This window comes from Ceratotherium simum, chromosome X (genome assembly GCF_057802395.1).
Source record: "Ceratotherium simum simum isolate JZ-2026a chromosome X, ASM5780239v1, whole genome shotgun sequence".
Lineage (NCBI taxonomy): Eukaryota > Metazoa > Chordata > Mammalia > Perissodactyla > Rhinocerotidae > Ceratotherium > Ceratotherium simum.
In genome coordinates, this window is record NC_141940.1 from 102,718,140 (window position 1) to 102,744,700 (window position 26,561).

General features: G+C 35.7%; 1 protein-coding gene across 4 annotated transcripts in view; it reads left to right on the forward strand.

The window, feature by feature from the left end:
• LOC101392552 (dystrophin) overlaps positions 1-26,561 on the forward strand; it is a 760,070-nt gene that overhangs the window by 48,927 nt on the left and 684,582 nt on the right. For all 4 annotated transcript variants that reach the window (XM_004435057.3, XM_087426760.1, XM_087426761.1 and 1 more), the window contains exon 3: positions 5,994-6,158. The gene's annotated coding sequence lies outside the window, so the exon portion shown is untranslated. The remainder of the gene's footprint in view (positions 1-5,993; positions 6,159-26,561) is intronic.

Below are 26,561 nucleotides of genomic sequence, written 5' to 3' on the forward strand. Positions count from 1 at the left end.
GGGTTGTGTCTAGTATGAGGCTATTATGAATAATGCTGTTATGATGTACATGTCCTTTACTGCATATATGTACACATTTCTTTTGAATATACTTGGAAGTAGAATGGCTGGGTCATATGATATATGTATGTTTGGTTATGGAAATACCACCAAACGGTTTTCCGACGTGGTTGTACCAATTCAGTCTCACCAGCGGTGTATAAGACTTCCAGTTGTTCCACATCCTTATCAAGAGTATGTTTTTTCAATCTTTTTCTTTTAGCCATTCTGATGGATGTAAACTGTTATCTCGTATTTTAATTTGTAATCCTCTGATGATTAGAACCAGTTTTATATTCACTGATGTGAAGTTTTTGTGCAAATCTTTTGCCCGTTTAAAAAAAAATTAGTTATCTGTCTTTTTCTCATAGATGTCAGAGTTCTTTGGATACAAATCCTTTGCCAGATAAGTGCATTGTGAATATCTTCTTCCAACCTGGGCCTTGTTTTTTTCTCTTAATGGTACCTCTCGATGAATGAAGTTCAAATTATCAATCTTTTCCTTAATGGCTACTGCTTTTTATGTCTTGTTTAGGAAATGATCACTTACTCTAAAATCATCAAGATATTTTCCTGTATGTTCTTTGGGAAACTTTATCGTTTTGCCTTTCACATTGAGGTCTACAGCAATCTGGAATTGATGTTTTTGTGTATGCTGTAGAGTAGGAGTAAAGATTCATTGTTTTATATGAATATCCAATTAACCTGGACCCATTTATTGAAAAGATTATCCACTCTCCACTTAAGTGGCACCATTGTCATAAATAAATATATGTAGTCTATTTGTTCTCACAGCAATACCACACAGAATTAATTATAATAAATATTGATATCTGGTTGTAAGCATTCTTAAACTTTGTTATTCTTCAGGATTACCTTGGATATTCTTGGCCCATTGCATTTCCACGTAAATCTTAAAATTGTCATGTTAATTTCTATTATAAACTAGCTGCTGCAATTTTGATTGGGATTGCACTGAATTTACAGATTATTTGGAGAGAACTTGTATCTTTACAATACTGGAGCTTCCATTGGTTCCTTCAATTGGTTCCTTCCTATAGAGGAACAAGATATATTCCTTTATTTGTTTAGCTTTTCCTTAATCTCTTAGTGATGTTTGTAGTTTTCAGGGTAGAAGTCTTGCTTTTTGGTATGAATTATCAAATTCCTACAAATATAAGAATTGATGCTCCAACAAACATCATGAGTGCTTATTTTCCAGAACATTGACAAATACCTTTTATAAAAGCCAATATAATAGGCAAATGATGGTATATCATTGCTGTTTTAATTTGCATTTCATTGGTTACTTAGTGGTTGGACTTTTCTCTTGTTTATTGGCTGTCTGCATTTTTTCTCAAATTTCTGTTCATATTCTTTATCCAGTTTTCCAGTAAATTGTCCATCTCTTTTCATTCCTTGAAAGATCTTCTTATATGTAAGAATATTACCCATTGTTGATAGATGCTGCAAATATTCCCAGTTATCATTTGTTTTTAATTCTGCTAATTGGCCTTAATTTCTAAATGAACAATACAAATATTATATTTAAGAGTTTATTCACATTCCTCTCTGCCTCTAAATGGATTTCCCACTCCAATATTTTATTCTAGTTCTGTTATTATTAATTTTTTTACACTTTTTAAATTCTCTAGAACATTTTTGGTGTAAGATGAAGACAGTATTTAATATCTATTTATTTCTAACACAGACACCTATATTTATCTTAATATTAAAACTTCTACACCTTTGAAATGGAAATTTAGAAATTAAAAGAAAAGGAAGCTAATCTTGTGTGAAATTAGGTCAAGATTTGGCTAGATACTAAATTCACATATAAGGGAACTGAATGTGTTTTTTTTTTTCACCGCAGGGAACATGTTTTGTGAAGAGCGTGGTTTTATAGTCTTAAAAAGATTATTGGGAAAAATGATGCATTTTACTAGTAAAGTGTCTGTATTTTGAAAGGAATATGAAGTAGTAAATGTAATAGTAAATTATTTTAAAACATGTAGAAACTGACACAAAACCTACTCTTATTTACATCATAAATTATTTACATCTGTTATCTTTTTCCATGAACTATATAGAAGAAGCCATCAATTCCTGCAGACTGTTTTTGGGGGGGGAGCACAAAAATTGTGTATTAGAAGGTCTCAAGTTTCACCCTACCATTAACTAAGTGATATTGTCATAGGAAAATAATCAAAGGAATTTTGACTGATGACTTTAGATATGTTATATCCTATTAATTATTTGTTATTAAAATATATAAAGTATAATTTCTCACCACTATTTTTTGGTAAGAATAAAAGCTAGTAGTTTTCCTTTCTAAATTAACTTATTTCTTTGCAAAGGTAATACATTTATATTTTTCAAAAATTAAAAAATATAGTGAAAAATCTCCCACCTCATCCACCATCTGCCCTACTATCACGAAGCATTGATTTTAGTTCCAGAAATATGTCTACAAGATAAATCCTTAGAAGCAAAAGTTCTGGGTCAAAGGTTACATACATCTGATAGATATTGCTGAATTGTCTTCCACAAGGGCACACCAATATGTACATCCCGTCAGCCATGTATAGGAGTCTGTATGTTCCACAACCTTGGCAGCATAGCGTGTATTCAAACCTGGATTTTTATAAGTGCAATAGATGAAATTTTCAGATCTCTTATAGTGAGCAAGTCTTAGCTTCTTTTTGTATGTTTAAAATCCATTTGTGTTTTCTTTTTTGTGAACTGTCCTTAACTTTTCTCCAATTTTCTTTTGGGTTGTTGGTCTTTTTCTTATTAATTTGCAGAAACTCTCTTATGTGTTAGGAAAATTAGTCCCCTATCTGAGACATGAGTCACAAATTTTTTTTTTTTTTGCAGTTTATCATTTCACTTTGCTTTCATTTTCTTTGCTGTGAAGAAGTTTCTGATTTATACATAGTCCGATTTACTAATATTTCTGTCTGTTAATTAAAGATGTTTAACTTGAGGATAAAATTACATTTTTTATGTGGTTAACTCCTCTCTATGTGTATTGCTTCTTACGTTGGAAAAAAAAGAAATGAATCCTGAATTTGGAAATTGTTGGTCTTTCATTCAACAGATATTTATTGAAGGCCTATCAGGTGTAGGAACTCAGTTCATCCAGAAATCAAAGCTCAGTGAGGGAGGTCAATATAAATGACAAATTAAATAGTGTAAGGTAAATGCTATGAGGGTGGGAAGCACAAGGTCTGTGAGGATATACCTAACGCAGATGTCGTAAGTAAGCTGAAAACTACTTGTGTTCCACAATCTCATTATAAGCGATCATTTAATTATTCCAGATATTAGTCAAATCTCACCCATTCCCTGTTGTCTGTCAAGCATTAGTCTATCTCTATAACCAGAAAGAGATAGGTTGGGAGGATGAGAAGGAAACCAACAATCTTAGTTAAAAGTTATACAGATTTCTGTGCTTATATATGAAGCCTAAATGAAACGTGAACTATTTTGTGCTAAGATATAAATGAGCTCATAGCTCAATTTTATAGTGATTTTAAGAAAATATGATGGCTATTATCTCCAGTAGCTTCAGAATCTAGAGGCTCTTAGATGCTGTAAGTTGCAACTGTAAAATGCTTTTTACATGTACTTGTGAGTAGAAAATGATCCAATAAAAATAAACTATTTAGTTCTTTATACATTCTGGAAAAGATAAATTGAGGGCATTATTAGATTATATATTATATACATGGAATTACATTTGTGATATCAACTATCTCACACACACACACACTCTTACACACACACACACACTCTTACACACACACACATACACACATAAGTATAGTTCAGCACCATAGATGTCTTTAGGGTTAGAACTCATGAAATACAAATAGGCCTTTATCTAATACTATGTTTACTTGGCTTTATAGCGGGGTACAAGTAAGACAAAGCAAATGCAGCATCATGATTCATTCATTAATCACGGACAAGCATTCCACGCTACTCGCACATGTTTCTTCTTCTGACTCCTCACCCACACAGGGAAAGGTTGCCAAGGATGAAAACCAAGGTTTGTGCAGGTCACCTTAAATAGGAGCCACAGCCTCTACTTCCCTTCCCTCTTTTACACCGTTTGAGTCATATAGACCCAAGGTCTGTATTCCAACTCACAGCTTCCCCAGTCCAGATACAGTTCCATACAACAAATAAGGCAGGCCCAATATTTCCCATTCATCTTCAAGTTCGTAGTCCCAGGAAACATTGTGGCAGCCGAAGATCAGTCCCAGGCTGGCGTGCATCAGCCCAGGCTGCATGCTAACCCTATCCTCATGCATTCGCATGTTATATTTTACATAATATCTATTTTACATAATATATATTTATATGACATATTTACATATATTTTACATAATATACATTTATATAATATATTTACATATATTTACATAATATACATAAATGTATTTAAAATATATTTCAAAATACATATTGTTTACATATAATAAGAACATATATAAAATTCCTTCCCCTATAAATTAATTGATTGGTTATTAATCCATTTAATGTATCTCCTTTTCACCCAACAACTCTTGGGTCCAATTAAAGAACATGATGTTCATTAGACAGTTCTTTTAAAGTATCTAAAACAATTGTTCCAAAGTATGGGGCATTGTTTAGACGATGGACTAGTATGTTAGCGTGCTTATCTAGTTTACTTTTAAAATCTTCTGTATTATTCATAATATCATGATAATATTATATAATAGATGTATATTATAACATTTGTCTTCATATTACAATGTAATGTTATGTTTATATTATTAGAATAGTATTATTAATAATATCATAAAAAGTTGCCATTGCAGATTTACATTTTTTATTCCTCCGTATCTGTTTTAGCCCTTGACAGTCTGAAGAAAAAGGCTTTACTCTTGCTTATCCTGGCTCTCTACTTAGACTTGAGCTTGGGTAATAATCACTAGCATTTAATGATTTTATTGTCATTCACTAACATGGAGAGTATTGCTCTAAACTATTTACATGGATTACTTTATTTAATCCTTACAGTGACCCTATGAAGTAGGTACTGTCATTGTCCCCATTTTATAGAGAAGGTATCGTGAGTTAAAGAAAACTTGGCTAAAGTGCTAAAAAAGAGCTGGAACCAGAATTTAAAACCAGGCAGCCTAACTCGAGACCTTACAATGTTGAATGGCGTATCAGTCTGTTTCCCAAGTTATTTCATGTTCCTCAACCCCGATGTCATCATCCATTTATAAAATTGGGATAATAATAGTATCTATATCATAGGGTTGTTGGGTGGATTAAAGAAGGCAATAAATGCGAAACTTCCAAACATGGTGCTTGGCACATGGTAAGCCCTTAATAAAAATAACCAACAATCATTGTTATATTCTACTCTACTTCAAATGTTCTTTTTACATCTCCTTCCAATCATCTGATACTATTTTACTTGGTTATACTAGGGCCTGCAAACTATATCTCACAAAAATGCTTGCCTCACTAATTTTCTTAGTACATAAAAGAATTTTCTTGTACAATTTTCCTTAACATAAAAGAAAATTAGAAGCAAGTATAAAGGCAGAGTGTCTGGCATATGATACACATCACACCATTATGTTTAGTAAGTGAATGGTTAAGTGAAGAATACACTCCTTTATTTTTATTGGTTGGGGTTGAGTGTGCATTTGTGAGGGTGTGTGTTTTGAATGTCTGAACAAGGCTTATTGTCTTTAAAGCATAGAATTTTTGGAAAGACTATTAGTTAATGATTTGTAATACATAAATTAAATCCTAACATGGAACACATGTAAGTAGTCAATATCATGCTGTTAAAATACCAAATTTACTAAATTTCTATTACATTTTATGACAAGTAACCCTAAAAATATTTCTTTTTCTTTTATTAATTTACTCCATGAGAATCTTTGACATTTGTTCCCTTGCAGGTTTCTAGAGACTTACCTGAGAAACAAAGAGAAATTGAGGCTCACATAAAAGATCTTGGACAGCTTGAAGAACAATTAAATCATCTGCTTCTGTGGCTGTCTCCTATTCGGAATCAGTTGGAAATTTACAATCAACCAAATCAAACAGGACCATTTGACATTAAGGTAGGGACTTTTTGCTTTAAATATTGTTTTCCAAAAGAATGACAATATCACTGAGCTAAGTTTCTCATTCGTTATCATCATCGTTGTTGTTATAATCTTAATTATTATTATTTGACTAGCATTTTTGGTTTTTTCTTCCAGCATTTATTAACAATAATGTATTCACTAAACTCATATTACCAGGATGCCTTCATCATATTTGTTACTACAATCCATTTTCTATCCCTACTTTAATTGCATTTAATGTGTGTTTGTAGACTCCTTATGTAAAACGGAAGTCATTTAGGAGATGAGGTGCTTACAAGATACAGTATAGGCTCTTTTAACAGACATTATAAAACCCTCTCAGACTGACTCCAGTTTACCTTCCTAAACCTCGTACTCTTCCAACAACCTCCTCTTATATTCTAGCCACAGTAGCTTATATGATATCTTTATATGCATATGGTTTCATGCCATGTCTGTGTTTTTGATCTCCTCTCTTCTTTAAATGACTTCTTTCTCCTTTTTTGGCATGATGAATTTTCCTCCATCCTTTAAGACTGAATTCAATGTCATTGCTTCTTCAAAGCTTTCTTCCATACCCCAAGTAGAGTAAAGAACCCTTTTAGGGTTTCTTATAAACCTCTGTATCCATCCCCTATAGCCTTTCTACACTGATTTACACTTAAATTTTACAGACCTGAGTACCTCATCACGTTGTTTTTTGAATGCAGAGGGTATCGTCTTACATATCTCCCTTATCTCACTCATTTCTGAATACCCCCATCCCAGGGCCCAGTGTAAGTTGGGCACTTGTTAATATTTTTGAAACAATGAACAAAGATGGTAACGAGGCACCCAGAATGGTAATGAGATGCTGCAGGTAAGCCTAGGGCTCCAGACGAACATGCCCATTGCACACCACCATCTCCTCTTTTTAGAGTCCCTGTACACATTGATTGTTCCTATCTTTTCTCCCTTCTCAGGAGCACATTCTAAGGACTTGTCCCAACATGATGCCCTGTTTTGCATCTCCTATGGGCCAACAACATTAAATAGCCAATCAAACAAACCAATTCAATTGAAAGCACAGCCTATTAATTAATATAACGATGGGCAATTTGAGACTAGTTAAGTAACATCTTTGAGTAAAGTTTTTCTTTTAATTCATTGACTCAAATTATTCAATTTATTTACTTTCTAGGATTATAACAACCTAACATTTTTAACTCGATCCAGTTGCTCTTTTGCTAGGAGATAAGGCAAGGATAAAAGGAAGTGTGAGGATCTTCTAGAGAAGAGAAAGGGAAAGTTTAGGAAAGATGGGCTTGACTGAGGACAAGGAGAGACAGAGAGAGGTTTGATACAATTAAAATAAGTTATACTTGCAAAGTGTACTCCACTACTTTTACCTTCCTGACATTTATGTCTACCATTCTGATAGCTCCCCCCAAGGGCAGATGAGATTGTGTAAGTCGCAGGTAGACATCTTTTGATCAGTGCAAAACCCACGCTGTTGAACCAGCGGCATGGTCTTGGGTTCAGTGTGATAATTAAACTCAAGTCACAATAGTCTGTACCCAGAACAAATTTAGTTCTCTGTAAGAAAGTATACAGGCCAGGTAACGACACAGCCTGCACGGTGATGGCACAGTGGAGGTCTACACACCCAGGTGTGGCTTCTGATGCACCAGTCATTCTGCATTTGGGTCATGTGTGGTCACAGGGCCAAGACTGGGTAAATGCAAAGCCACATCATCATTCAGGGAAGCCATCAGTTTTGGAATCTCTTCAGGTTTTCCACCTAGCTAATAGATAATGTCCTCAGAGGTATTTGACTAGTGCCCATTCTCCAGTGCAACTGCATCTCATCAATACTTATTTTTCATTACTCAATAATCTCAGCAAACAAGTATAATTACTTGGCCCAATAGACAAAAACCTCAGCCAGATGCTCAATTATCTTGGATCTAGTATATTCTCAAATATTTCTTGATTTAGTATTACAAAGAGGAAAGGCCATAAACTCTTTGTTCCCAACCAGAAATAGCTTTTTGTAACTCACAGATAAAAGCACATTCCTTTACTTTAAACACAATCTTCAGTTAAAATGGGCTTCCTCATTAAAATAATGAAAAGTATATTTACTGTTAGCTATCTCTGTATGGGGAATGTGTTTAAGAGAAAACATAACAAAAACCTCTGATACAAATAGATGTTGTTGACTCAAGCAAGTGACTTTAGCCCCAGTCTGTGGCCCCCAGAATGGTTCTCGAATGTTGAAAACTGGCTTTGAGCCTTTGTTTGTTCATGAGTCCTTGCAATTTGGAGTGAAAGCCACTCTCAGCTGTGTTAGTCACTTTCCCTTATCAAAGCTACAAGTCACCACTCACTGCTGTGTGTAGTTCCGAAGAGTCTTGATATTTGCCTCCTGCAGCTTGGTCTAAATCACTGAGGGGAGAGGCAGCTGCTTCTTCCCTAGCAGTAAAACTCCTTGGCTTCAGTTCCCTGAGCATATTCTGAGTTTTTCCTCTCTGGAGTGCAGATTTCAAAAAGATTCCTTTAGCCTTTTTCTTCTGCTTGTGGCTGTATGCAAGGCAAAAAAAATAAAAAAGTCATATAGATGATGACTTGAGAGATTCTCCCCATAATTCTCAGACCCCTAGCTTGTAATCAGGAAATAGTGACCTGTGTGAATAATTTACTAACTTACATAGTTCTTTATCTCTCTTTGTCTAGCTTCTATCTATATTTACTGTCTATAAATGATTTGTTAAGATTGCACAGAGTTCTTCTGCTATAGGATATGTAATTTTAGTCTGTACAGCCTGCTATAGCCCTCTGCTTCCAGAGGTTAAACTTTTTTCTTTCACTTAAAAAAAGATGGAAAAGTGGACTTGGCCTAACTTTAAACTACTGGAAACCCAAAATAAAATTTTTAAACAGTTTTGAGGACAAGCCCATTTTTTAACACAGAGAAACACCTTTTAAAAATCTTAGGAATGAGTTAATACAAAGAAAGTAGATGCACAAGCAGCCTCCATTTCCTGAATGTAACGGAAATGTCTTTGTCTGGCCATGGTGTCCACGGCTACCTCTGAAACAAAAGGCCTAAGGCCTTATCATCCAGGTCATTTGTTTTCTCTGGTCAAACTCTGAGCACCTGTTAGAAAAATATGTAATACTCTCTGTGAGCCTCAGTTTTGCCTGCTTGGCACTTCATGCTTATTGATGAAATGCAGCTAGCTGTGTAATGAAACCCAAATAAAAAAAAGCCTTAAGGGCTCTATTCTAATACATTGTTTATGCTGGAGTGAAAATTGACTGCACATCGCTTGGTTTGTGCAATTTACTCCCAAAATATTCCTATTCAGGAAATCCTGCAAATAGCAATATTCATCTTGAAAATCACCTCACAGAACACTTAGCAAGCTGAGAAATATAATCAATGAGATCGTGATGTAGAGAGTGAAAATTAGGCGTAATCACAGCCCTTTCCCATCAGTCAGCCCACTAGAAGGCATGCCTTTGAATTTTGATTTTCAAATGTACTCTCAATTTAGACATAAAATATGTTGATTTCAGATTTCAGAAATGATAATTGAATGCTAAGAACCAGGGACCAGTTAAAATTTCTATAAAGGGTCTTATGTTTTTAATCTTTAATGAATACTTTCAATAATGAGCTGGAGGTATACTATTTATCTGACATAAAACTGCCTAACTACTACTTTCCAAACTTTTAATTAAAATATGAGGTGGGGGAGAGAAACACATAATTTTATGTTAAGTCTTATTGACTGAAATACTTTCATATTGATGACAAGGAGGGTGTTTTCCTCCTTTCAAGAATGACTTTCCTTCTGTGGTCTATAAATAAACATGACATACTGCTCTGCTGGCTTTTCGTTACCATGTAAGAAACTTAATTGCCCGTAATGTCAAATCCACACTAAAAACTACCAAAGAACACAGTTGTAGTGACTGAAAGATAAAGTATCTGAACGCTTAAATTCTTCTCTGCATGTGTTCACATTGCTGTGAGTGTTTCAAAGAAAAATTGCCCTGGACAACTTAATAGGTGAAGAAGACTTTATTTAAGACAATTGCAATAGGGAAGAGAGATTGAACTCAAATCCACTGAAACAAAAGGCAGGAGAGTTTTTAAGCATTGGGATGAGCTAGTGGAAAAGTGCTGGAGGACATTAGCAGGGAGGTTGGTCAATGTGATTAGGCCATTTGTGTTTGCTAATTGTCACTTATTGAAGGTAGGCTGCTATCCTGCTACAGACTAGGAGACAGGGCGCTATCCTTCCTGATATTTACATTTCAAAGGGATGGCTCCCACGCCCTTGAGAAAGACATTCCTGGCTTGTAGAGGAGTTACCTTTCAAAGGGCAGAGGAGGAATTTACAATGGAAAGTTGTCTCAAGTAAATGCGCTAAGAAAAGAGAGGTCAGGCCTATAATCAGGAATAAACGTGTTTAAAAGTTTAGTCAAACTAAGGAGAATGTCAAGGCCATCTTTGTCAGTCCCCTTTTTTGTTCAAGGGAAACCAGGTTTCTCATTGAACAACTTAGGAAAGCTAATCCATGTAGTTCATTTCAAAAGCTTTCTGTTGTTGAAGGACTAGTTGAACTGACTCTGAGACTTGGTAGTAGAGGATATTTGCTGTATGGTGTGAGCAATAAGATACTTAATGAGGAAGAATTTTCTATGGAAGAAGAAAACCAAAGATTAATGATTGGAGCAGACTGTAAACCTAGTTTCTGAGTTCAGCGGCAGCCAATCAAGAAGATTCCTTAGAGGTTGTGTTGGAAACATCTTTAGATGGTGGAATGAGGATGGCAGTGGCCACTTGATGACAGTTTGAATGTTTTCGGTGATGGCACAGACATCAGAGAGGTTTTGGTACGATTGTCCACAGTCATGTTTATTTCCTGGAGTAGATCATGAAAGATATGGAAGTTCCAGTGAACATGCTGAGCGGCCCACACAGCAGCAGCTCCAGGCATGAAGGCTGTCCATACCTAATCTACTGTGCCGGTGAGTCCTGTGACGTGTTTATCAAGTTGGCCAGCCTCGTCTCTCAGGGCTTCTTTGGATCCCGGGGGGAAAGTTCAAATACAAGATGGTCTCAAGTCTCAGTAAGGATCTAGGCAGTCAGATTTTAGTTCTCAGTGATGCCAAGTCTGGAGAGTAGGAGAAAAATTGGAAACGTTAGTTTGTAGAGTTGTAGCCAGATACTGAAGGAAACTACAAAAATTGAAAATTTGGTAAGGACTGACAAAATGTGTAAGACAGCAAGATCCAGTCCAATTGAAAGGCAGGTAACAAAATCATATAATTTACAAGGAAATGCAAAATAGCACAAAGGCAATGAACGAGACTAGAATCTGATAACCCACAAGGGTGTGCTATAGTTTTCTATTGAAACATAAAATTTTTCTCTACAATCACCTCCCACTTGATCAAAGATACTCGAAGTAAGATTATTCTTGTTTATGAAATAAGGCTGGGCTCTTTATTTACATAGGTGCAGCAAGGATAGTAGTTGACCACACAGGCGTTTTAAAGTTGGTTTTGCTGAAAGTTTTCATAAAGAATCTCAAATTTGACTTTTAAAAGTCTCACGAGGTTAGGAAGCCAAGCCAAGAACTTGCCATCAGATTTTACCTGCAGTACCTGCAGCTTTGGGTGAATTCTTCTATTCTCAAAGTCCTCAAAATATCCTAAGATCCTGGTCCTGCCAGGAAGTGACCTTCCTTATTCATCTGTAAGATTGGACATCCTATAAGGTCAGTTTTCCCAAGCCGGCTTTGTAAGCATTGTCTCCCAAAAGTCAACTGTGGTTCCTTAATACTATGCACATCATTCTCAAATATGACATTCCAGTCAAAGCCTTGGTGATATAATCAATTTTCTTAATTATGTCCTGTTACAAGAATAACAGATTCGGGGGCCGGCCCCGTGGCTTAGCGGTTAAGTGCATGCGCTCCGCTGCTTGCGGCCCGGGTTCGGACCCCGGGCGCGCGCCGACGCACCGCTTGTCAGGCCATGCTGTGGCAGCATCCCACATAAAGTGGAGGAAGATGGGCACAGATGTTAGCTCAGGGCCACACTTCCTCAAGAAAAACGGGGAGGATTGGCGGATGTTAGCTCAGGGCTTGTCTTCCTCACAAAAAAAAAAAAAAGAATAACAGATTTTTATTGAACCTATGCGGGTAAATTATATTGCCATGAAAATAAGAATACTCAATAAGAGTTTCTGAGTTCTAGAGGGATTAGGCAGGGAGAAAAAGATAAACGTTTCATTTCTATTTATGAAAGTATAATCTACTAAATTGCCATGAGCTAAAGATAGCTTAAGAAAAAAGAAAAAGGAGTTCCATATATTAAGAAAATAGAACAGTAAAGCATCAGCAATATTCCAAACAAAAGCCCTGATCAAATCATCCTCCATCAGTTCATTCAGTTCTATGCAATTGATATTTGTTTTCCTCGATCTCGGGTTAGCAGCTTCATAAACCCATCAACTTCTCCACTGGAGTTCTGGAAATCCTAACTCAGTCTAGTGATATAGTCTCGGAGTTATTTAAGGAAAGCCATCAGAAGCCTGTGCCCTAGAGTACCTGGCATAGTCCTTTCCATGGGTCTGTGAGACAGTCCCTTCTTGTTGAAGACAAGCATTCTGGCCTGTAGCTGATGCAAGCACTTTCAGGGAAGCCTCAGACTACAACTATAACTATCTGTAAATGACAAAAGTCTTCAAATAGCCGTGGTTAAAGATCTGACGAGAGTTCATTTGACAACGCAACTTGGTTATTTCTGTGGCACACAACATTTTAAAGTAATAACTAGAATTATGACTAACGTTATACAGTCATTGTCTAATATTAGCCAAAGCAACAAGACGTGTCATGGACAGTAAGGGCATTAACAAATTTCTAGTAACTTCATACAATTACTGAAGTATTTATGTTAATAACACTTGACCCATACAAATACAACCTAGGGAAGGTTAAGCAACTCTTCTCATTTGATGATGCTTTTCATGCAAATCAATGTATCAAATAAAACCTAACTATTTTTAATATCTCCCTTTAGTAGGTGAGAGAACAAATCTTTTGAGATTTTCAAGTCAGTTTGAGATCAAGATTTCATTTACAATTTGATTTGTGGAAGGCAAAATATCAAAGGTTGTCAAAAATGTGAAAAGATTTGAATACTTGGTTAAATAGGATCATGGATCTCTGAAACAATGCTTGGCTACCAATTTAACCCAAATGACAATAAAAGATTTCAAAAATAAATATAGGAGGTAACATGATTGAAAAAGACTCTGGCTCTTTCAAAAGTGTGATGACTCATTTCTCTTAAATAATCAAAGACATGATAAAATCAACATAAAACACAAGAAATTATTCTGGTAAGACACAGAATCATTATTGCCTAGGTAGATTACTCAAAAGTTAAAGAAAAACTTTTTACAATCTCTTATTAAGAACAGACCAATAATCCAAGAAAATTTTGTCATTTTACTGAAGAGAAAATTAAACCTACTTTTGCAATAGTGTACTACTGATACTAAAGGTTATTTTTAAAAAGCTTATAAATAAACCTATCTAATCATAGCCAGCCTTGGCCACATGACATAAAATTCCTTTTTCACAAACCTTCTCCAACTTTTTATATCCATTCAGATTTTGTCCTACACTTTTCCTCTTCTTCCTTCTGGAACAACCAGTCATTTTACCTTAGGAAAAAATTATTCTCTTCTTGCTTAACAAAAACATATGCTATGTACCTTGCATACGTTGCATACAAAGTTGTTTCTCTTTGACCTTATTGTTTTTAGAAGTTTCATTTATTTATATTGATTATAGTTTTCAACTATTAATAACTTTTATTTTACTTAGAAAACTAGGAAGCGGATAAATGTGAACTGTCATATACTAGCATTTTGTAGCAGACTAGCAAAGTTTATGAATACAAGTTGAGATTACCTGCTCAATATGAGGGCTATAACTTCCTAACCAATATTTGTGGAGGAGACTTTTAAGAATTTCTTTGGACCAAATATGTAATCTAATGGAGGCTGTGGACTAAAATTAGGATGAGTGACTGAGGCTATACTAAGGGGCTCTCTGAGTGTCTCCAAAGCCCATCTGAGTATATAAAATATCTGGTTTGTTTCCAAATAGCCTTTCAGCTTTAGGTGATTACTTTTGGTATGCCTAAGTCCCTTGAGAGCCCCCTATGGGGGCAGGAAACATAAAGCTCAAGTGACTATAGGAAGTTGAAGGGCTGGAGTGGGAAGGGAGAGGTCTGGCAGGGGTGGACAGAGGGATGGAGGAGATAAAGGTTTTGAAAGGGAGTATATCAAAGAATTCAAGGGAGCTGAAGGGAAGATCGAAGGTGATAAAAGGATGGAAGAGCATAGGTAGTGGGAAGGGAGAGGTCTTAGATGAGTCTATTTGGGGAGATCTTAAGTTTCCCAAAGAGGTCACTGAAATTTCAAATTATCTTTAGTAAAATCAGACCAACGAGGAGGGAAGCAGACAGCTCCACAGCAGTAGTCTACAGAGAAGGAGAATAAGAAGAGTGAGAATTTTCCACGGGGAAGGAAGGAATCAAAGTAACAGCAACAAAGAAAGAAAACTCAAATGAGATCTCTACAGAGAAAGAGTGCTACCGATACCAAAGAACTGAAGTTCAACCAAATGAGATCTCAATGAGAATTTTCCATGTCTGAAACCAATGGTAGCTTTCAAACAAAGAAGTCTGGGTCTCTAACCCAGCCTCAAGAGTATACTCAGAATCCTAAGAATCAAAATCTGTCCTTACCATGCTTCCACAGACAGTCCTCCGGAGCACTGGATTTTGAGTTGGACTCCCCAGTGGATCCCCAGTAAGTCAGTCAGGAGTGTAGTCCGTGTTCACAAAATTAGCTTTTCAGAGATTAATCTGATCTACTTCACTGTTTGGAATGAGATAATTCACATTCAAATAGTTATTGCCTTAGATAGATGTGTACTAGCTCAGGTTAAACTGAATAAGATAATTTGATTTATTTTATTTTATTTATTTATTTATTTATTTATTTATGAGGAAGATTGGCCATGAGCTAACATCCATTGCCAATCTTCGTCTTTTTGCTTGAGGAAGAGTGGCCCTGAGCTGACATCTGTTCCCATCTTCCTCTATCTTGTATGTGGGACGCCGCCACAGCATGGCTTGATGAGTGGTACATAGGTCCATGCCCGGGACGTGAACCTGTGAACCCCAGGCCACCAAAGTGGAGTGCATGAACTTAACCACTATGCCACCGGGCTGGCCCTATTTTTATTTTTTAAGGGGTGGTGTTGGGGAGGTGAGGAACAGAGAAAAGGACGCTGACCTCTTATGTCTAATCCTCTTTCCTAGAAAAAAAAAATTAGTGTTTTCTATTAGGTATGAAAATATTTCTGTGGAATGTGTCCTGAATAATAGTGGGTGAAAGTTATTGGACAAAAAGGCACAAGATTCTCATTCATCATGCGACTAGACAGAGGTTTAGTGAAATTTAAAAACTCCCCTGATTTTAGGTTGGTTCTGAGCAAGGGTATAATTGTGGCTCCAATAAAACCTTGAAGATTGTTGAGTGTGTAGAAAAGTCTGTATTTTAATGGAATTAAGCATCAACTTTTCCCTTTGAACATTGGAGATTCTAATTCTTCCTCTTACTTACCACCCCACTTCTCAACTCCAAAAACCATTGCTTAGTTGAGGTAGCTGGAAAATGGGGACAGAAACAAAAGACCCAAGTTTGAATCCCAGCTCTGACACTTACTAGCTTTATGACATCGTTTAACTCACTTACCCTTAACCTGACCTTCCTCTTCATTAAAAATAAAAAATGAAGCCAATTTCCCTGGGACTCAATTGGATTAAGGTAAAATTAAGGTGGAAACACATTTTCCTAAGGCAGTAGAAAGAGATGGTGAGTGAGACCTTTCCTGTTGTAACTTGAATTTTGACAAGAACCCCTAAGAAGAAAAATTAGACTTGTGAAATACCCCCTCTTTTAAAAGAAAGCAGCAAGTTGCTACCAGAAAACCACTCCAAAAAAGATTGCAGTTAGTCTTGAGATTTTCATCATTCACCAAACCAAATTGCCCACATAAGGAGAAGATTATAAACTTGAGAAGAGTTTCTCAAATTTAGAATTCCTGGAACAGGCAATTCAGATAGGACTAACAGTTTGTTGGCCAAGAGGAAACTGATATGGCTTTTACTATTTCCTTCCTCCCGAGGGAGGGGAGAAAAGTGCTTTTCTTCCTCCCCTGCCAAGCCAAGGACGGGGGCTCCAAATGAACCTGTTGCAGTGGTATTCAGAAGCTTCTGCTTATAAAACTCTCAAAATGGTTTAGAAAATTGAGTATCCTCTTGCACATTTTGAAGTTGACATCTATTTTCTCCCCTGGCGTATTGTAAATATTGACATTTAAAAAGTGTTATGTTACTCTTTTGAATGCATCCAGTGGCACCCAAGTACCACAGCAATATGATATCTACCATCATCCACTTAAAAAAGTACACAAGGGGCCAGCCCGGTGGCGTAGTGGTTAAGTTCGCACACTCTGCTTCGGCTGCCCAGGGTTCACGGGTTCAGATCCCGTTCGTGGACCTACACACCGCTCATCAAGCCATGCTGTGGTGGCATCCCATATACAAAGTAGAGGAAGGTTGGCACAGATGTTAGCTCAGGGACAATCTTCTTCACCAAAAAAAAAAAACAATACATGAAACAAGCTCATCGTATCATTCTTTCATTCTTAAATCATACTTCCCTTCTACTTCCCCAAAGAATTGTGTCCTAATATAATATATATTTATGCTGTAAAGTCTTTTATTAGCCACTGTATCATACTTCTGTGTGAAAAATATATCTATGTGGATTTAAATTCAATTTTTAAAAACAATTTCCTGTGACTATAAGGCTCTAAGTATTTTTTAAATCCTTTATATATTGAGTTATATCTACAATTATTAATAGCAATAGACCTAGTAATAACCAAATTACCTAAATATCTGCAACTTTTGATACACAATTTTTAAACATACTCAGTAGATTTTTTTATTGGAAATGAATGCATTAATAAGATGGATGGGTAAGTGATAGTACCTTGATTAAAAGAGGATTTCAGTCATCAGTATTTTGAATTGTAATTTGGCTTGGCATAAATGTGTCTTGGGTACAATGCACCATTGGAATATATCAGAAGAAGCATGCTTTTCTTTTGTAAAGTTGGAGAAGGACTATCATTAACCAATCACTGACTGTCTCCTGCTCACAGCCTCCCCTGCCTCAGTTCTGATTGTTCTGACCCCCTTACTACTTTCCCCCTGTTCTTAACCCCTGACTACTTGAAGCCTTAATAAATTTGTTAACCCATCAATCCAGTTGATAGTAGAGATGGAGAGGAGGTGATCTTCAGGTCTGGATTCTACCATGCAATGTACTGCAATCTCTTAGTTTCTTTTCAACTTCAGGTTTGATATGTTTGCCTTCTACAACTACATCTGTGTTGTGAAAAAAATTCTCAAATAGACTGAATCCTAAGGCAGAGCCCTGCAGCACATCACTGGAAACCTCCCTCTGGTTTGACATCAATTCAACCATCAATTTCCTTTGGCAATTTTTCAGTTAGTTACCAAACTCCAATTGCTTTATTTCCTACCCAGTTCATATTGTTCCATTCTGTCCACAAGCATTCATTTGGAGACTTTGTATCAAATATGTTGCTGAAATGCACATGAACTTTATTTGAATTTATCCCTGATCAATCTCTCTAGGCAGAGAAAGATATGAGGCTAAGCTAATGAAATTTCTATTCAACTAGCAAACCATTTGTTGATTTAACTACAATGTTCTACTATGTTAAGGTGGCCCTCATTCTCAATTTGCTTAGAGGTGAGTTGGTGTATAAATATGCCTCAGTGTACTAAGTGCAATCAATGCGGAAACAATTACAATGCAGTGTAATGAGTATGCTTCTAGGATGCTGTGATATCAAAAGAGTGATACCCAACCCAGCCGGGGTATTGTTTAGGGCACAGCTACTGAAGTAAGTGTGGTACCCAGACCACCAGCAGCAGCCCCAGCATCTAGAAGTTTGTTAGAAATGCAAATCCTTGTGTCTCTCCATAGACCTCCTGAATCAGAATAGATGGGAGTGAAGCCCAAGAATCTGTGTTTTAATAAGCCCTCCTGAAGATACTTTCACTTTCTAAAGGTTGAGAAGCTCTGGTCTCATGACGGCTTCCTGGAGGATACGATGCCTGAGCTGGATCTTTAAAAGATGAGTAGGAATTAACAAAGTGAAATGTATGTGAGAGAAAGGAAAAGGGTTCCAAAGAGAAGAGGCAACAAAAACAAAGATATGGAAGTGATTGATAGTATGAAGTGTGGGAAGAAAAACAAATTCAGTGATGTTGAATTGTAACTCTGTTTTGGTGAGGATTGTCTGCTGTGCTACGGAGCTTAGACGTTGTCTTTGAGAGATGTGAGCATCATCAAAGAGGAGTGACTGCCAAACTCCCAAATTTGAGGAGCGTAGTACCAAAAGGGGGGGTGTAGTCAGGAGCTTATAGAGATAGTGGAGGAGAAACAAGGTCCCGGATGAGGACTTTGGTAATAGGGATGAAGAGGAGGAGATAATTTAAAGAACTGTTTCTCAAGTTGTTGCCAGTGACCTATTGATGAGTTACTAAATCAATTTAATGGATAAGATGAAGTAGAATGAGATAGTGTAGGGTAGAGTAGAATATATTACAAATTATAACATTGTACATGGTGTCATATGGGTAAGTATTGTTTGGTGAAACTGTTGTTTTCATTTAGATATCATTGTATTTTTGTTTCTAATTTTAAGAGAATCTGCACATTCCTTTTATACAAAATGAATTAATTAGTACTCTGTCAGTAAGGCCATATTGGGTTAATTATTACAAAGTTGAGAATAAATTCATCCTTCTATGACAAACTTGAAAAGTGTCAATCATTTTATTTACTTATTGAAAAGTTAGCACTTCCTTGTGGTACAAAATTCAAAAGCATAATAGGGTGTAAATCCTCCCTTGCATCTCCATCTTTCAGCTACCCAGTTTCTCTCCACATAGGCTGCCAATGTTATCAATTTCTTTGATAGCATCCAATGATGGGATGTGAGTGTGTGTATGTTTGTGTATATATTCTTTCCTTTTGCTGTCCTCTTTTAAAGAAAAAAAAAACAGGTGGTAGAATACTATAAATACCGTTTCTGCACCACCTTTCTTTCCCACTTAATGATATATACTGACAATTATTTTCCGTATTAACATTTTAAGAGTGTTCTCATTTTTTGCAATTGCATACTATTGTATTCTAAGGATGTACTATAATTCATTTAACCAACATTCCAATTAATGAACATTTGGTGTGTTTTCAAGTTTTACTCCTGCTACAATATGACAACATATGACTTTGTGCTCATGTCATTTCACACATTGCAAGTATATCCGTAGGATAAGTTCCTAGAAGTAAAATGGCTGGGTCAAAATGGCATTTGTTATTTTAGTAGGTATGGCCAAATCGCTCTTCATAGAGCACTCCCATCAGTCATATGGAGTTTTTGTCCCTCACACCTCTGCCAACTCAGTGTGTCATCAACCTTTTTTATCTTTGCTAAAGCAAGAAAAAAAAAATGCCATCTCGTAATTTTAATTTGCATTCTTCTTCTGAGCGAGGATGAATATTTTTCAGAATCAAAAAATGTTTCAGAATCATTTATATTTCCTTTTCTGTACACTGTTTGTTACATTTGTGGCCAATTTTTTTCTGTCCGGTTATTGGTCTTTTTCTTATTGAGACAAATGCAGTTTACAACTTGAAGTGAAAACATGATTTTTTACAACAAGGATTCTAATGATTGTTTCTTATGACAAATAGATTCTAGTCTTAAGGTTTTAACCCAAATATTAAAACAAACTTTGAATTGCATAGGAATGGTCTTTGCCCTTCTTAGCAAACAATCCTGTACAGAAACTCAGCGTGATGACAAATTATAGAATAAGTACAGACTTAATTTTTTAAAAAATTGGAACAAGTCTGTACATATTTGCTTTCTTTTTCTATCTTAAATAACTATTTGGAAGCTTAAAATCTCCTTCCCACATCTTATTTTTCCTTGTGAAAATCAGAACTGCACTTTCCCAATCTTTCAGACCACCCATAGTGGTTTGCCATTTGACTTGCCAATTTTATTAGTGTCCTGAGATGTAATTTATCTAGATCAAGAGAGTTAATTCTGAGCAGCTGGGGACTTTCTAATCTCTTTACCAGTCTTGGGCACCAGTTCCCTCTCATTGCTATTTGTTTTATTCTTTGCAGTCAGAATATCATTCCTCTTGACTGACAAGAAACAAACCCAAGAGGAATTAAAGGGTTCCCCCTTTTATTTTTCATTCACCAATATTATACCATGTCCTCCAAAAGCAGACCTATCCTTTCCTTGATCATCCTACTGCTCCAAATATACCTTAAAAAGCCATTTTGTCACCCTAAACCTTTTTGATACTTTTTTGAAATCATGCTTTTACCGCACTACAATTTTAATTTTTTACTTAGAAGTCTTCCACTGCTCTGTTAAAAGCAAGTTTACGTAATGATACTTTGGAGTAGGTTATGTGAGAACATTGGAAGGAATGTTATCGTTATTTTTTAATTTCTCTCAAAAGAAAGCTCTGCCCTGCATATGGATGCCATCCCTTTCTGAGTATGTGTGGAGGAGAAAGATGGGGGCACTTCCAATACTTTTCAAACAACTTCTGTTAAAGTGAATGAGTGAACCACCTTGTTCACCAACTATATTGCCCAAGGGATGGCATTGATTGGCAGACAGAATACAGGGTAGAAACAATGGAAGTTAAATAAGGAAGGTTTTGAACTTGCGAGTTACCACCCTTGGTGGCAGTCTATGTTGGTAGAAAATAGCAGGGTGAGATTTCAGAGACATTCAGAAATGCTGTGCATTTGCGATTTGCGATATTCAAAACAGTACCATTTTTCTAATCATAACTTAAAAAAAAAGTTACAGCCACCTTTTTTATTTGTCTGTCTCAAAAAGCTGTATCCTTGAAGCTGTTTATTCCTAAGGCTGTATTGTTGAAAGATAAATGTTATATCCATAAGACAAGTATGGAAATGAATTAAAATTCTGAGGTTGACACTTATCCATTCCTAATTCTAGCATGTGCTCTCTAGAGCCATGCTTCTCAAACTTTAATGTGGGTGGAAAAAGCTGAGGATCTTGTTAAAATGCAGTTCCCTGGTGATACTGATGCTGCTGGTCTGGGAACTACACTTGGAGAAACACTGTCATAGATTCTTAAGTAGGCAAATAGTCATAAATATAATAAATATGCAGGAGGAGTTAGATAGATATGTCTTTGGGTCGAATATTGAGTCACACAAATGCAACTTCTTTATTTATTCCTCACTGATCTTCATAAACTTCTCCAATGTTGGGTAGTGAGAAAAAAGGACCTCACTCTGAAATAAGTTTACCAATCTCTTTATATGAGTTGGTATCTCTTGGATAAATGGCCAGTCTTTCAGATTCCTTCGCTCCCCTCCTGCTCCTCTCTAGGATGACATCTGGATTGACAGGTGAGGGAAAATTACATGGCATACATGACCTACCGTCCCCATGCAGGTCTCTGTACTCTCCTTGACCCTCTGGTCTCTGCAGCAATGCCCCTTGTCTGCCTGGTTATTGTCTACCCTACTGACCTTGTGGCTGTGAACTTGTATTTTCATCAGGAAATGCCATGTTCTGCTCTCTAAATTGTGTTGGTTGCTAAAGGAATCCTTAAATCTGAGTTACCACTGAAGAATAATTAAAAATCTAAATACGTGATTATGACACCTCTAAAAGCAAGTATAACTATCATTATGGGTAAGGATGACTGCCAAGAAGTTACAGCAACATAAAGCCACTCGTTAGACTTTTTTGCGGGGGGAGAGTGTGGACCTGGTGTTTACAGATAGAACATTGTATCAGGTGTTGTGGGCAAAAACAAAAGCAAGAGAAGCTATGGCCTTAATCTTTGTGATTTTATTTAAAAAGAAGAAGAAAAGATAAATACATAGAAAAATCATTTAACATTCAAGAACACTTTAAGGAATACTTATTTCAAGTAAAGCTATTTTACTGTTCAAATTTCATCTCGTAAACCTATACAAATTTAAACTTCCACTCATATTTCAGAGTTAAAAACATTTTACCAAAACAATTGGTAGAAATTAATTTCAAGATGAATATCTCTAATGAAACTCTATAGCATTCTAAAGATAGAGTTTTAAGGAATGCTTGAAATATTTAAATTCAGAGAAAAACTAGATTTTATTAGTGGGAAAATGTATCACAAGTCACATGATTATTCCCAATGAAGACAACCAAACTTTGTGCACTAAATTTGCTTAGAAATGCCACAGCGATATTTTCTCTTGAATATACAGTTCTGTATCCTGAGATTTTACTTATTATATTAATTTCTATGTCATTGAAAATGAGTTTATTATACATCTAATTAACAAATACAATTCTATGTTGTATGTTGTAAGTATTCCTATCATCTAATAGACAAAATTAGCTATGTTACTAATTTCTTTAGTCAGTTATACTCAACTTAGAAATCTCCTTTGTATTCCAAATACTTCCAAATTGCCACATATCTGCTGTTCTCCTTGTCATATCTTTCTCTCATTCTTCCTGATTCTTCTTTGAGCAGTAGCATTAGTGTGACTAGACTCATTCATTCACATACTGGAAATATATATGGAGTTATACCTATTATGGAGGCTACCAAGTTCTTCAGTATACATCTGATATATATTTTGAAAAAGAAACACCTTAAATTATCACCCATTGTAAAGGCATTTAATTTGCTCTGTAATTTCAAAATAACAAACGTTAAAAACTTAGAGTTTGCATGTCCAATACTTCTGAAGCTGCAGCCTCCAACTTCTGAACACTTCGTTGCCTCCTCGGGACATAGTGACTATTCAGCAATTACTGATCATAAAAAGGCACAAAGTATATAGTTAATAAAAGCAGCCATAATTATTTAAATTGGACTATTTTAATAATAGTTTTAATTTTAAGGTTAAAAAGCTCAAAATGCATTTATAATAATTGATTATGTAATATACTAGTCATTAAAATGAGATTGATTTTCTTGAAATTAATAATTTTGTTAAGCATTCAAAAGGCAAAATATGGGAGAACTCATAAGAATATGTATATACAACTAAGATTCTACTTATTGACCCATGAAATTACAAAGCCGTGTGCACATATTTTTAATTTTCAAGTTTTTTTGAGAGAACTTTTGTGAATAACGTGGAGAGAGAATGGATAGGTAGTCATCTCTGTCTTTTAAATTATTTGATGAAACTGGTGATAAGAAATACAAAATTAATAATTTATGGTAACATTTATTACAATATATCTTCTAGTATTAGCATAGTAATAGGTATTAGTGATTTGCATAATTGGAGAGATAACACAAATACAAAATTATGCACACCTACATACACACATACACCCTCCTGTGCTTCACTCAAAACTAAGCGGATGTTATACTGTGTATGCCATTATAGCTGAAGTTGGGTTTGTTAGAGACAGCATTATTTTTTATTATCTTTAGTATCTTCAATGAGTCAGTTATGAATAGAAGCATTAACTTTGCTTACAACTAAGTTAAATAGAATTTTGGACACCATACAAAATAAGAACAATGATTTTTAGTGGCTTTAGAATAGGGAAGTAATCTGTTAAAAGTATTTCTGATTTGAATAAGAACAAAACAATCATTAGGGTTATGAGATTAGGAATGAATGATCATTGGGGTTGTTCCCAGTTTTTCACTAATGTGAACAATGCTAAAAGAATACTCTTTGTAGATCTCCTCATAAACCCATGTGACACTACCTAAAAGTAAAATTGGTGACTCATTAGAGTGTTCACATCTTCATTATACATTGTAAATTTCTTTCCGCTAGCAACAGGAAATGGCATGAATTTATTATTTTAATTTGCATAGCCCTGCTTGACAGAGTTTCATGTTTGTTGACCATTTGGATTTTTCCTTCCATCAGTTGACTCTTCAAATACTTTGTCCAATTTTCTATTGGATTGTTTCCTTTCTCTTACGGATTAATATGAATTCTCTGTATATTCTAGATTCTAGCAGTTATATGCATCTAAAATACAGGTCCACAATTCCTTATCCAAAACCCTATCACTGACTCTACAGGAAACCAATGAAAATGTTCACTTAGCTGGAGTAGCAGAAATCACAGGGAGTTACAAGAATATAAAAATTAAGTATGGCAGGCTAGCTGAGACCTGGGACCCAGAATGAAGACTGACATTTTGTGTGAACCAAAGAAGGGGCTTTATGCCATCATGCTTTCTTTTCCTTGATTCCAGAAACCCTCGTGTTTGTTTTGTTTTCTATGTATGTTTAAGAAAAAAGGATTCAGAAGAGAAACTTTAGATATTTTGGGTGCTATTTTTTTTTTTTTTTTTTTTAAGATTTTATTTATTTTATTTTTTCCCCCCAAAGCCCCAGTGGGTAGTTGTACGTCGTAGCTGCACATCCTTCTAGTTGCTGTATGTGGGACTCGGCCTCAGGATGAACGGAGAAGTGGTGCCTCGATGCACACCCGGGATCCGAACCCGGGCCACCAGCATCGCAGCGCGCGCACTTAACCACCAAGCCACGGGGCCGGCCCTGGGTGCTATTTTTTTAAACACAAGTTTAATTCAGTTACCCATTTGATTACTTGAGTTTACAAGTTATAGAAGAATTTAGAAAGAGTTGTTTTAGATAATGACTATAATTTTGGCCTATCACTTTAGTAAAAAACAAAGCATCTGTAATTTTATTTGAAGCGTGTGTCAATGATGAAGTCAGAATCGAACTACTTTTTTTTTTGCTTTTACTGAAAATTACCTGAACTTTTATATTTAAAAAAGAAACTTCTAGTGTTTAATAATACTTACATTTTTTAAATACTTTTTATCAAGACTTCAAGAACTATGCCCAATTACCACATGGATAATAACTTAGAATTGTGCTATATCAGTTTAAAATAATGCAAATATTACTGACCAAGGTGAATGTGCAAAGCAAGAAAAAGATAATTCAGAGACATGGCAAAATGACTTTCTGTTATATATGCTTCTCTATTCCATAGAATCCGCTGTGTTCCTTAATCCCTTTGGGATATTTAAAGCAGTGATTTTAGGAACAATTAGCCCAAAACTGAAATATGCAATTATGATTAGAGTTCATCAGAACCACATTCAAACGTGGTTTAAGAGTTACAGTGTGCGCAACTAGAAGGATGTACAACAATAACATACAACTATCTACTGGGGCTTTGGGGAAAAAAAGAAAAGGAGGAGGATTGGCAATAGATGTTAGCTCAGAGCCGGTCTTCCTCAGCAAAAAGAGGAGGATTAGCACGGATGTTAGCTCAGGGCTGATCTTCCTCACACACACACACAAAGAAACAAAAGAGTTACAGTGTGCATGGTAGTACATCTGAAAAAAATGTATAAACAGATGGCATTGCAAACAATGTTCCATACAAGAAAAAGGAGAGAAATGTATTCATATAAAATCATACTATTAAATCATACTATTTCATGTACACTGGAAATGTACACCATGAGCAGACATTCTTTCAATGGTTCATTCATATATTCAATAATTCAGTGCTTCTCAACCAGAGGTGATTTTATTCTCCAGGGGATTTGTCAATGTCTAGAGATATTTTTGGCTGTTACACCTGGGGGAGGAGGGAGAGCTACTGGCATCTTGTGAATAGTGACCAGGGATGCGGCAAAACATCCCACAATATGCAGGGCAGCCCCCTACACCAAAGAATTATCCAGACTAAAATGTCAATAGTGTTGAGGTTGAGAAACCCCAATTTAAAAGAAAATTACATGTTAATCAAAACTAGTTTGTTCTGGTTCTAAACCTTGTGATTCATCAAATAAAATCTAATTGTACATATGTAACATACTTAAACAAATTCATAGAACCTATAGTATAATTAAGAATGAAGGATATGCATCAGACAGACCAGGATTCAAATCTTATATTCACCATATTAGCTTGTGCCTTAGGCAACTTTCCTAACCTCTCATGACTCTAGTTTTTTAATCTGAAAAATGATAATAATGTCTGCTGAAAGGCTCCGCAGTGGAGATTGAGTGAGATTAATTAAGATGATTTATGTTAACTACATAGCAGAGTGTTTGTACTTAGTAAGTTCTCAATAAATGGTAGCAGTTAGTATTACCTTTGCATATACTAAAT